Source organism: Rhipicephalus microplus, chromosome 5, assembly GCF_043290135.1.
Source record: "Rhipicephalus microplus isolate Deutch F79 chromosome 5, USDA_Rmic, whole genome shotgun sequence".
Lineage (NCBI taxonomy): Eukaryota > Metazoa > Arthropoda > Arachnida > Ixodida > Ixodidae > Rhipicephalus > Rhipicephalus microplus.
The window spans coordinates 154,407,307-154,419,594 of NC_134704.1; the positions used below are offsets into that span (position 1 = coordinate 154,407,307).

At 49.7% G+C, this 12,288-nt stretch overlaps 1 protein-coding gene across 1 annotated transcript in view; it reads right to left on the reverse strand.

The window, feature by feature from the left end:
- LOC119174143 (uncharacterized) overlaps nucleotides 1-12,040 on the reverse strand; it is a 145,155-nt gene extending 133,115 nt beyond the window's left edge. The window contains exon 1 of the mRNA XM_037424963.2: nucleotides 11,928-12,040. The gene's annotated coding sequence lies outside the window, so the exon portion shown is untranslated. The remainder of the gene's footprint in view (nucleotides 1-11,927) is intronic.
- Nucleotides 12,041-12,288: the final 248 nt, after the last annotated feature.

Below are 12,288 nucleotides of genomic sequence, written 5' to 3' on the forward strand. Positions count from 1 at the left end.
AAAGACGTGAGACGGCGTCGAAGGCGGCCGACGGGGCCGTGCTGATCTCGCCACTTTATTCCACGCCTGAAGAGCAGCCGCGGTGGCTGTCCACGTCCGATGCACCAGGTGCGTGAGCTCGTTCTAATCCTCGCGCAGCTGGCGCGTCGGACGTGGACAGCCACCACGGCTGCTCTTCAGGCGTGAAATAAGGTGGCGAGATCAGCACGGCCCCGTCGGCCTCCTTCGACGCCGTCTCACGTCTCTCTTCCCGCGCCGCTACATTTGTGACCCGGACGTGATGTTGTAGGAGACGTAGTCAGGGAAGTTAGGTCCCGGTCAGTGAAGACCTTGGGGTCGGAGGGTACCGCACGCTGCGACGCAGACGAAACCAGTAAGTCGCGGGTGAACGGCAGCGGGTGGTAGGTGAGGCGATAGCTGGCAAGCACCGCAGAGCAGAGGTCATCGTAAGGCTGCTGGCTGGAGGTTGAAGTGCCAGAGAGATGACGCAACTCTACCGGAAGGGCGTCTTGAAGAATGGCGTGCATCAGCGGCTGGTCCGTGACGCCATTCAGCGCAAGAACGGCATCGAGCTGCATGAACCATACCTTGGGGTAGGTCGATTGGAACGGTGGCACTGGCGGGCAGAGTTGCGGGAACATGGCCGCGGGCCGCTCGGCGAAGGGCGTGTTCTCCGGGTCACCAATGTAGCGGCGAGAGAAGAGAGACGTGAGACGGCGTCGAAGGCGGCAGACGGGGCCGTGCTGATCTCGCCACTTTATTCCATGCCTGAAGCGGAGCCGCGGTGGCTGTCCACGTCCGACGCGCCAGGATGCTAGCTCGAGCTGCGCGAGGATTAGAACGAGCTCACGCACCTGGCGCGTCGGACGTGGACAGCCACCACGGCTCCGCTTCAGGCGTGGAATAAAGTGGCGAGATCAGCACGGCCCCGTCTGCCGCCTTCGACGCCGTCTCAAGTCTCTCTTCTCTCGCCGCTACAGCCTCAACGCCGTTACCACACCACCACCGGCCACCGCTGCAGACCCTGCGCTCGCGAGCATCGAGAACCGTTTGGACGCGCTTGTCAGGCGCCTCGATGACTTTGTACCTGCGCATCGTCGACCGTCATCCAGGTTCCAGATACACAGTCACTCCTCGACGCCCCCACGTTCTCCGGAACTTCGGCCACCCGACGCGCCGCGGGACGTTTCATCCTCAACCGTGAGTTGGTACCACCGCCGATTCGGTGCCTCTGCTCGCAAGTGCACTCGCCCGTGCTCCTGTTCGGGAAACGCGACGACCAGCCACTGACGGCGGCAAGTGGTACTGGTCGGAAGTCATGCCGCCTTTTCTATGTTTCTGATAAGATCACTGGAGCTTGCTTCCTAGTCGACAGAGGAGCCCAGGTTAGCGTCATCCCGCCCTCGTGTGCAGATCGCCGTCGCAACGAACAGATCTCCCCACTCAAAGCGATCAACAATTCCGCCATTCGCACTTACGGCCAACGCTCTCTTACACTTGACCTTGGACTACGCCGTACGTTCCGCTGGATTTTCATCCTCGCTGACGTCTCGCAAGCTGTTCTTGGAGCTGACTGGCTCAGTTTTTTTAACCTTGCTGTGGACAAGCATGCTCATCGCCTCATTGATCTCAACACCCGCCTCTCCATCAACGGTGTACTCTGTACTTCCTCGCCAACGGGACTGCGAGCTCTCACACCTGCTTCGCCGTATGCAAAAATACTCGACGACTTTCCCAGCATCACGAAGCCGCACACCAGAGAGTCACCGGTGAAGCATTCCCTCACTCACCACATTGTGACCACTGGACCTCCCGTTTTTACACGACCCCGTTGACTATCTGGAGAACGCCTCGCCATCGCCCGCCGTGAGTTTGAGCACATGCTTGAACTCGGCTTTGTGCGGCCTTCCTCCAGCAACTGGGCGTCGCCACTCCAAATGGTGCCGAAGAAAGATTCTGGCGACTGGAGACTATGTGGGGATAACCGCGCTCTCAATGCCCACACCTTACCAGACCGCTATCCACTTCCTCACATACAGGATTTCACATCAAATTTGGCTGGGTGGACAATCATCTCTAAAATTGACTTAGTGAAGGCTTACCATCAGATCCCTGTACAACCCGCCGACATTCCGAAGACGGCCATCACCACCCCATTCGGTCTGTTTGAATATGTGAGGATGCCTTTTGGATTGCGCAACTCTGCACGGACCTTTCAGCGCACTATCAACGAGGTCACGCGAGGTCTCGATTTTGTATTTGCCTACCTTGATGACCTCCTGTAGCAAGCTCATCCGGCCCTCAGCATGAAGCCCACCTGCGCACCCTGTTCTCCCGCCTGGACGTTTACGGCCTCGTAAATAATCCCAATAAGTGCATTTTCGGCGTCGCTACAATAGAGTTCCTAGGCCACCTTGTCACTCCAAAGGGTATCCAACCACTCGCCAGCAAAGTGAAGGCTATTCAAGACTTTCCACCCTCGACTTCACTGAAGAGACTACGAGAATTTCCGCGCCTACTAAACTTCCACCGCCGCTTTCTTCCAAAGTGCGCCACATTCCTAAAGCCCTTGACCGACCCATTGGCTAAAAAGAAAGACCCGGCTGCGCCACCGAAGTGGCCCAAGGACGCTGCATCTGCCTTCGGCACTGCCAAGAAGGCTCTGGCAGACGCTACCATGCTCATGCATCCCGTCCCTGATGCCCCGATTCGTCTCATCAACGATGCATCAATCTTGGCAGTTGGCGCCGTTCTCGAGCAGCACGTATCCGGTTGGCAGTGCCTTGGGTTTTTCTCGCAAAAACTGGAGCCACTAGAGGCAAAATACAGTACATTTGCCCGAGAACTCCTCGCGGTATACCTCGCCATCAAACATTTTCGTCATTTATTGGAGCGCCGGGACTTACGTCGTTACAGACCACAAGCCCCTGACGTTTTGCCTTCCATCGCAATCACAGCCATTATACTGCACGGAAAATCCGTCAACTATGCTTTAGTAAAACTTCTGTAAAACTTCTTTTGGGCCTAGTTGGTTCATAGCCATAGAATATACTTTTACAGCGCAAACATAAAACGATCCACAAAGAAAGCGACGACACACACCAGCGCTGACTTCAGCGCTGGAGTCAGCGCTGGTGTGTGTCGTCGCTTTCTTTGTGGATCGTTTTATGTTTGCGCTGTAAAAGTATATTCTATAACTATGCTTTATTTCCGAGTTCACTGTGGATCTCAGACACGTACATGGGCCGGAAAATGCTGCTGCTGATGCACAATCCCACATCGATGCCTTGTCGACCCAGCCACCACTAGACATGGAAGAGCTAGCAGCTGCCCAAAGCAACGATCCTGAGCTGCATCGTCTTCGCTCTTCATCCACGTCTCTATCGTTCACGGAGTGCCCGCTTCCATTTTCTACCTCATTATTAACGTGCGAAACGCCTACTGGTGTACCTCGGCCCTTCGTGCCTTCAGCTTTTCGTCGTGCAATTTTTGATCAATTGCACAGCATGAGTCATCCTGGTATTCATGCGACCCAGAAGCTAGTCACATCTCGTTTCCTTTGGCCAAGCATCAATGCTGATGTCCGACGCCGGGCATGAACCTGCCTTGAGTGCCAGCGCGTTAAAGTTCACCGTCACACTCTCACGGCAACATCCACATTTTGGCCTCCAAACGCAAGGTTTTCTCACGTCCATCTCGACATTGTCGGTCCTCTTCTGTAATCGCAAGGAGCCTGTTACCTGCTGACATGTGTGGATCGCTTCACGAGATGGCCGGAAGCGTTTCCCATTTCCGACATTAGAGCACCAACAGTTGCCAAGGCTTTCACAAACGGCTGGGTGTCGTCCTTTGGATGCCCTTCTGTCGTCACCACTGATCGCGGTCGTCAGTTTCAATCGGCCCTTTTCACCGCACTTGCCAATATCCTGGGCATTCGAGACATCCACACAACTGCCTACCATCCTTTCGCCAATGGCATGGTCGAACGGCTTCATCGACAACTGATAGCTGCCCTCACTGCTCACCAGCCAAGGGAACGTTGGCTCGATCACCTCCCCTTCGTACTTCTGGGCATCCGATCAGCATTGAACTTGGATCTCGGCTGCTCATCAGCCGAACTAGTCTATGGCGTTTCCCTGCGTCTTCCAGGAGAATTCTTGGAGCCATAATCGCCACCTTCCACTCATGACGCCTCCACGTACATTCGAGAGCTGCGCACCACGTTTCGGGACCTTGCTCCTGTGATCCCTGCCGACCGACACCCCCAGTCTGTCTTCGTCAGTCAGGATCTGCATGACTGCAGTCACGTCTTCGTTCGGCGTGACCAAATACGGGCACCACTAACACCAGCCTATGATGGCCCATTCCGCGTACTCCATCATACACCTAAGATGTTCACGCTGGACATCAATGGCCGTGAAGACGTCGTGGCGGCTGATCGACTGAAACCTGCGTATATCGCCGCTCTCGCGGCCGCGGAGTTTTAATCATAAGTCTGGATGCCAACTGTCAAGCATGTCCACTGGGCGACTCCTCTGGTGATTCCTAGGGCTCTCGCTGTACGGGGGGGGGGGGGGGGAGCCCTGTAGCGCCTCAATGCGCCGCTCGTCAAGGAAGAAGTTAGCATTTGGGCCGCGCGGCGGGTGCAGCGCGTTAATAAAAAAATGAGTTCGAAAACTGCACGCTGTCAGGGCTGGATCTTTCCCATGTTAGCTCCAATATATAGATAGATAGATAGATAGATAGATAGATAGATAGATAGATAGATAGATAGATAGATAGATAGATAGATAGATAGATAGATAGATAGATAGATAGATAGATAGATAGATAGATAGATAGATAGATAGATACGCTCAAAGTCACCGAAGTTTGCTAAGAAATGCTTCGCATTGAAAAGCAGCAGCAAACTAGGAACAAAAAAAAATGGCATATCCACGTATAGTGGGAATCGATGCAGTGCGAAGCACGAATAAGAAATGTCGATATGTCACTTAAAAATCACCACAACGTTACGATATGGAGGTAAATCATGCCGTACACAACTTGCGTGTCATAAGTATCATGATTGAATGTGTCATTTACCTTCGTTATCTATTCACATCGCGTGATACAAAATTTCGTATATGTGAAGATAACGAAACGGCGGCGAGCACGCTATGAGCCTGGTATGTTGTCAAGTTGTTACATGACACGCGTGTCAGGATTATCATGTTTGCACCAGTCATATAATTTGTCATTCATTGACGTAACGTAGCACCATATTTGGTATATGTTGAACTAGCGAAACGGCGCGAGCAAATAATGAAGGGCTCAATATATTCCAATGTAGCGTTGATGCATGCGCAGGCTGGATACAGCGACGCTACGTTAGCAAAAGACAATTGTCTGACAACAGGCGCGACCAGCGTCCGTCGGCGCGGCCCGACGGTACCCGGTGCGAAAAGAGGGCTATCAAACTAAGTACCACAAGTGTAGGTCGTTGATTCACCTTCTATGTCCTCCAGAATGACGTCCTATACAAGCGCAACTTAAGGAACAGGAGCGAGATGTTTCTGCATCTCGTATCATCATCACTGTGAGCAGTAATCTTAGAAGCGTGTCACGACGACCCATTGGCTGGTCATATGGGTAGTAGTGGCACTTTAGCCATAATCCGCCGACAGTATTATTGGCCGAAATTAAGGAAGCCATGCCGAGATTGCCGAAGATGCAAAATACCACCATCAAAACCAGCGGGTCTGTTGAAAACAATACAGCCACCTAAAGCTAAAGGGCCATTTCCTCTCTCTTCATCGGGGAAGCGCTGCATTGTTGTAGCAACAAATAACATGACTCGATATGTTGAAACGTCACCTCTCGCACAATAAACGACTGAAGAAGTAGCCCAGTTTTTTTCACTCAGATCATACTACGACACAGCGCACCACAGGTTGTCATTACAGACAAAGGAACAGCATTTACTACCTGTTTGATGCAGTCTGCAATGAAACTCACCCATACCGACCATAGAAGGACTACAGCGTACCATCTGCAAACAAATGGATTAACCGAAATATTTAACAGAACTCTCGATGTCATGATCTCATAGTATTTTGACATGAAAGAAAAGACATGGGACAGTATGTTGCCTTATGCTACATTTGCGTACAATACCGCAGTACAAGAAACGACACACTTCACGCCATTTCAACTTGTTTATGGTCGGATCGTCACAATGACCTTAGACGCGATGTTACCTGTCAATGATTCAAATCAGAGTGACCCGTGTATCAGCGACTACATAGAAAGGGCAGAAAAGGCACGCATAGTAAGGAACTGAGACAGTCAGAACTGTTATTCGAGACCAGGTAGGAGCGTAGGCGTAGCCAGCAAAATCAGCGAAAACGTCCGGGCCGAGCGTCTTGTGCTTAGCACTGACGGTGTGTTTGCCGAGCTTTGCATAAATTACTGCTTCGTTACATACTTCCCCCTCGCTGAAGACGGAACCAAGTAGGTGTTCTAAAGTGTCGTGAGGATTAATGGTTTGTGATATGGTTTCAGACGATCCACATGTGCGATTTCGCGGCCTCGGCGACGCAGGTCCGCAGTAGCCGTGACAGGATCGATGAGGTAGTTGACAGCTGAAGTTTCCTATATGACATGATAAGGTTCATGTTACCTGCTCACGAACTTTGTAGAGGTACCAGGAGCCGCACAGGGGGGCAACGACAGCCAAACAATAGAGTTGGCGAAAACTGGTAGTTCAATCGTCCATTGTGGTGATGGAATTTCTCTAGCCCTTGTTCTTGTGTTGTAAGGGTGTGAGCTGATTGCTGACATTCTTCCACATACTGAGTGGCTTCGGAAATTGGTGTGCCTTTGGATGAGTCTGGTTGGTAGAGAAGAACGGTGTCGATTGGAGATGATGGTTCTCGACCATAAAGTAAAAAAGGGAGAGAATCATTTCGTCACTTGAGGTGCCGTGTTGTTAGCGAACGTTAAGTAGGGAAGGATAAGATCCCAGTTGGTGTGGTCGGAGAACACATACATAGAAGAGTGTGGTTGAAACATCGGGTCAAGCCATTTGTTTGTGGGTGATATGCGGTAGTACAGCGGTGCATCAGATGGCATTTCTCAAGAAGTTCTTCAATAACATCCGCGAGAAAGACGCGGCCTCGGTCACTGAGGAGTTCACGTGGAGCGCTGTGACACAGAACAAAATGTTGCAGCAGGAAAGACGCAACGTGATGTGCCATCACGGCTGGTAGAGTGGCCGTTTCTGCATATTTCGTGATATGATCGATCGCTACAATAATCCAGCGATTCCCAGCTTATGTATATGACAAAGGACCATAAAGGTCTATTCCACCCCGGTCGAATGGTCGCACTGGGCACGATAACGGCTGCATTGGTGCAGTAGGACAGCTAGGATCATGTTGGCGGCGTTGGCACTCTGTGCAAGATCGAATGTACTTTTGAACAAATGTGTACATGCCGCGCCAATAAAATGCAAAACGTAGCCGGGCGTAGGTTTTAAACAAACCGGTGTGTGCACACTGCGCATCGGCATGATAAGCAGCACATATGCTGGCACAGACATGCCTGGGTATGACGAGTAGCCATTTGCGGCCGTCAGGGTGGTAGTTGCGGCGATAAAATATTTCAACGCGGATAGCGAAGTGAGAGGCCTGTCGGTGTAGTGCTTTAGATGGCAGGTGGGCGATCGTTTCAGATGGGTAATTCATCAAAGACGCAATCCACGAATCTTTGCGCTGCTCCACAGCCATGTCGATGGGTCCTGATAGTAAAAGGGAGTTGTCTTGGATTGATACACTCGCAATATCAGTAGGAAAGAGCGAATGCGAAAGAGCATCGGCATTGGCGTGCTTCTGGCCTGAGCGATAAATGACACGGATGTCGTACTCTTGGAGCCGTAAAGCCCACCGTGCCAAGCATCCGGAGCGATCCTTGAGGGAGCATAACCAGCAGAGCGCGTCGTGATCGGTAACAACATCGAAAGGGCGGCCGTACAGATAAGGCCGAAATTCTATAATGACCCAGATGATCGCTAGGCATTCTTTCTCAGTTACCGAATAATTTGCTTCTGTTCTTGTAAGAATGCAGCTCCCGTACGCAACAACATATTCTTGGTAACCAGGCCTTCGTTGGGCGAGTACAGCGCCAAGACCGACACCACTAGCATCTGTGTGAATTTCTGTGGGAACGCCTGAATCAAAATGACGCAGTATGGGTGGTGTTGTAAGCAGTTCACGGAGCTTCGCAAAGGCACTGTTGCAGGCTGGAGACCACGCAAATAGATTGCGGTCTCCATGAAGTCTGTCAGAGTGGCCATGATCGGGGCAAAATCCTGGACGAAGCGGCGGAAATATGAGCAATCCCAATAAAACTACGCATCTCATTGAGAAACGAGGGCCTCGAGAACTCGCGAACAGCACGTAACTTAGCGGGGTTAAGAATAATGCCATCCTTCGACACGACGTGTCCGAGAATCATCAGCTTGCGTGCTCCAAAGTAACACTTCAAGTTTAGTTGGAGGCTTGCTGCAGAGAGGCAGCGTAGAACCTGTTCCAAGCGACGAAGGCGCGTAGGAAAATCGGGCGAGAAGACCACCACATCGTTTAAGTAGCACAAACACGTGTTTCATTTGAGGCCTCGTGAATAGAGTCCATCATACGCTCAATTGGCAAGAAATTGTATCATTTAACAATGCTCCGACGCAAGTTGTTATAATTTGAAGTGGAAAGCTGTACAGTATACAAGCCCCGAAACAAAGTGTGGGTGGGAACACCTGTACGTTCGCCTGGCCTATCTGAAAAACTGTTGCGGCATTATTTCGGCCTTTACAAGGTACTTTGCCAGTTAGGCATCCTGAACTACGAAGCAATTCCTGCAGGTCAAGTGTGCTCAACGCGATGCAGGAATAAACCAGAAGTTGTACATGTAGTACAAATGCAACCGTACTACGTAAGGCACTGAACGATAACTGCTAAATGTGCTCAAGCATGAAATGAATGTTACTTTCCAAAAGTGTTCGCCCTCAGTGTACGCATCGGGATGATGCGTTTCAGGAGGGGGATTATTGCCGCATGTTGTTAGGCACCGACATTATTTTTCCGCCAGGTCACAGTATCGAATCCCGCCTGCGGCCGCTGCACTTCCCATGCAGGCGGAAATGTTGTAGGGCCGTGTGCTCAGATTTGGGAGAACGTTAAACAACTCCAGGTGGTGGATATTTTCGGAGTCTTCTACTACGGCGTCCCTCATAATCATATGGTCGTTTTGGGACGTTAACTCTCTCATATCAATCTATTAATTGTAGTCTCGCGCCACTTCCAAATCCTATGTATTTTGCCACACCAACTGATAACCAAAACTCGCCAAGCAAAACGCTCCATGGAACGCTGGGCTGTACGTCCCAACACACCAGGCACGCTGGGAAAAGAAGGCTGGCGGCTTTTTGAGTGGCACGCAGCGAGACGCCAAGAGAAGAGTATGACGAAGTGTGAACAGTTTTATGCACTTTTAGTTGCATATGTGACTCACGATGCCACTTTTCTACTTTTGTCAAGTGAATCGGTAAAATAATGTTATGATCGACGCCCGTAACTTCCCTATATAATATTTGATCATCAGAAAACCACGTGATTGAAGAAGCGATGGTGTCGGCAAGGTCATTTACGAATAATTGATTGATATGTGGAGTTTAACGTCCCAAAACCACCACATGATTATGAGAGACGCCGTTGTGGAGGGCTCCGGAAATTTCGACCACCTGGGGTTCTTTAACGTGCGCCCAAATCTGAGCACACGGGCCTACAACATTTCCGCCTCCATCGGAAATGCAGCCGCCGCAGCCGGGATTCAAACCCGCGACCAGCGGGTCAGCAGCCGAGTACCTTAGCCACTAGACCGCCGTGGCGGGGCGTCATTTACGAATAAAAAAACGAACAACGGACCCAAGACTGAGATTCGAGGGACACCAGATGTTACGCTAGCATGCTCAGGGCAGCTTCTGTGTATTTATTTGACGGGTACTAGTCCTCCCAAAATAAATAGTTTTTTTAGCGGCCGTCGTTGTACTTGTCTGTTACAATATAAAGATAAAAGCCAACGCTAGAGGCGCCTTCTCCCACGGCGAAGCATAGAAGTGGCCGCGGTACTGCAATAGTACGACATGAGCGGGAGCTGTGAAACGTTAATAAATGTAGCCGTGAAGATTCAATACGTTTTCAGAGGGATGTTAGCTTCAAAGAAATTCGGTAAAGCACTGACACCGTGAAATTTAGCGTCGAACGAGGCCTTGAAGCTGGAAATTCCACGGCATGCTGATTCCACTGTAAGATATGTTACGGCTATAAAAGCGTGCTTTTCTTTTCCTTGAGCATCTAGTGAACATCTGTGTATAATCTAGCCCTTCAACAACTCTTATGGTTCTTAACGCGTCGCAGAAGTGCAGTGGTTGCAACATTTGAGAGCGGATTTCCAACATTCCAGGTTATATATGCATTCGGTGTTTCTATATACGGAAGATATGTACCTTTAATATTCATCGCATTTGTTACACCAATGGCCACTTTGAGTGAATCAGTGCTTTTAACATAGTAAGTGATGAGGATCAAGCCATACTTCATAAGACGTTTTCCTGTTTTATTTTGCGTTATTTATCACTGCGGTGCCGTATATAGCATGTTGTAAGTTTGATTAACGATGCAGTGTAGTTTCTCAGTTCTTTACTCTGCTGTGTAACATACTAACCTGTATTTTCTCTGTCCCTCTTTATTGTTTTGACTGTAATGGCGAAAGCCTTACATACGCCCTCAAACGTTGAAATTGACCTACTGCATTCCCCGGCGGAGGCGTCAATATGTGACCCAAAAAGTTATGTTCTGGTGCTCATGAACCATTGTTATTCAAAATTTGGTTTTCGAGCTTTTACAGTTCGCGCAAGTTTTGTGCGGCATTGTGGTGCAACCTCTCATGCGCCGTCACCCTAGCAAACTTCTATTGGTAACGCTGAAGTATCTGTTGCATGCAACAGATGTGTGCTTTGATTGTATGAAGAAGTTAGAAGCTGCATGTAGCTCCGCTTGTTCGGGATGTCACCTCTACACTTTTGATCGACTCAATGGCTGTCAAAAGAAAACGGTAAGCATTTGACGCATGGAACAATTATACGAATATTTATTGTAGGCGGGCCCCCTTCCAACACTACTGACGTCAGTGGCGGCTGCCACTACAGCTCAATCCAACTTCTCCGCCAAATTCAAGCTCCACATGCCCACTATGCTTTACACTGCGGACAAAAGAAAAAGCTCTCTCGCGCCTAATTGTGCACATCACCTACGTCCTAATGTAATGATACACACAAGCCACATAGTCTAGCCCCCATAGCCCAGCTCAGTGCTCGGATGGCCCTCCTCACGCCTTTATTTTCTCCTAACTTTTTTCTGTCTCACTCAATTTCGACATTGTTGGCTTCAAAGTGTCCGCTATATAAGAGTTTTGCTTGTTTCGAGTGGTGACACTTCTACTTTGCCGTTTTCTGTCAACTGACGAGTTGCGCGCACCTGTTTTGCTAACTAATCGTCTGCTTCTATGTGATTGTTAGGCGCGTTTTTCGCAGCCGGTTGTAGCGCATGAAAATTTAATGCAAAAAGTTTTGAAGCGCTAAAGAATAGACATGCACTGCTTTTAAAAATGTCTACTATTTTCTTGGCGTTTCGAAGTAGTAATTAAGACTCTGGTGATAAGATATAAAGGAAGAAAGTGGCCCCGATCGGGAGTCAGGTACCCGTACTAGTAATTACATTTAAGATTAGTTTAATAACGTTGGGTAGAGGTAAGAAGCGAAAATTTGTAGTTCTATATATGGGCGAATAGCAAGAAACTTCGTACGAAAGTAATAACGTGTTTGCATCACTCACCACAAAGCGTCAGCTTGAATTGCTAGACCTTCACGACTCTCGGCACCATACGTATGAATAACAATTAGTCGAGCGACACGTTCCCCCCTCGCTTGGCTCACAACTATAGCGAAATAGAATATAAACTACTGGCGCAACCACCCGAGCTCCAACGTCAGCTTTCACGTGGACGCTGTCATATGGCGCATCTGCTACTTTTGCGGCGAGCTTCAGCTGCGTTTTCAGGCCGTCGCGGACTCCTGCAGAGCTGCAGCTGAGGTCACTTCGGAGGTCATTTTGCCTCCCGATTCACGCAAACATAGTGTTAAGAGGTTCATTTCTGCCTGAACAGACCAGTAAAAGCCTCGAAATGGTGTAAGGA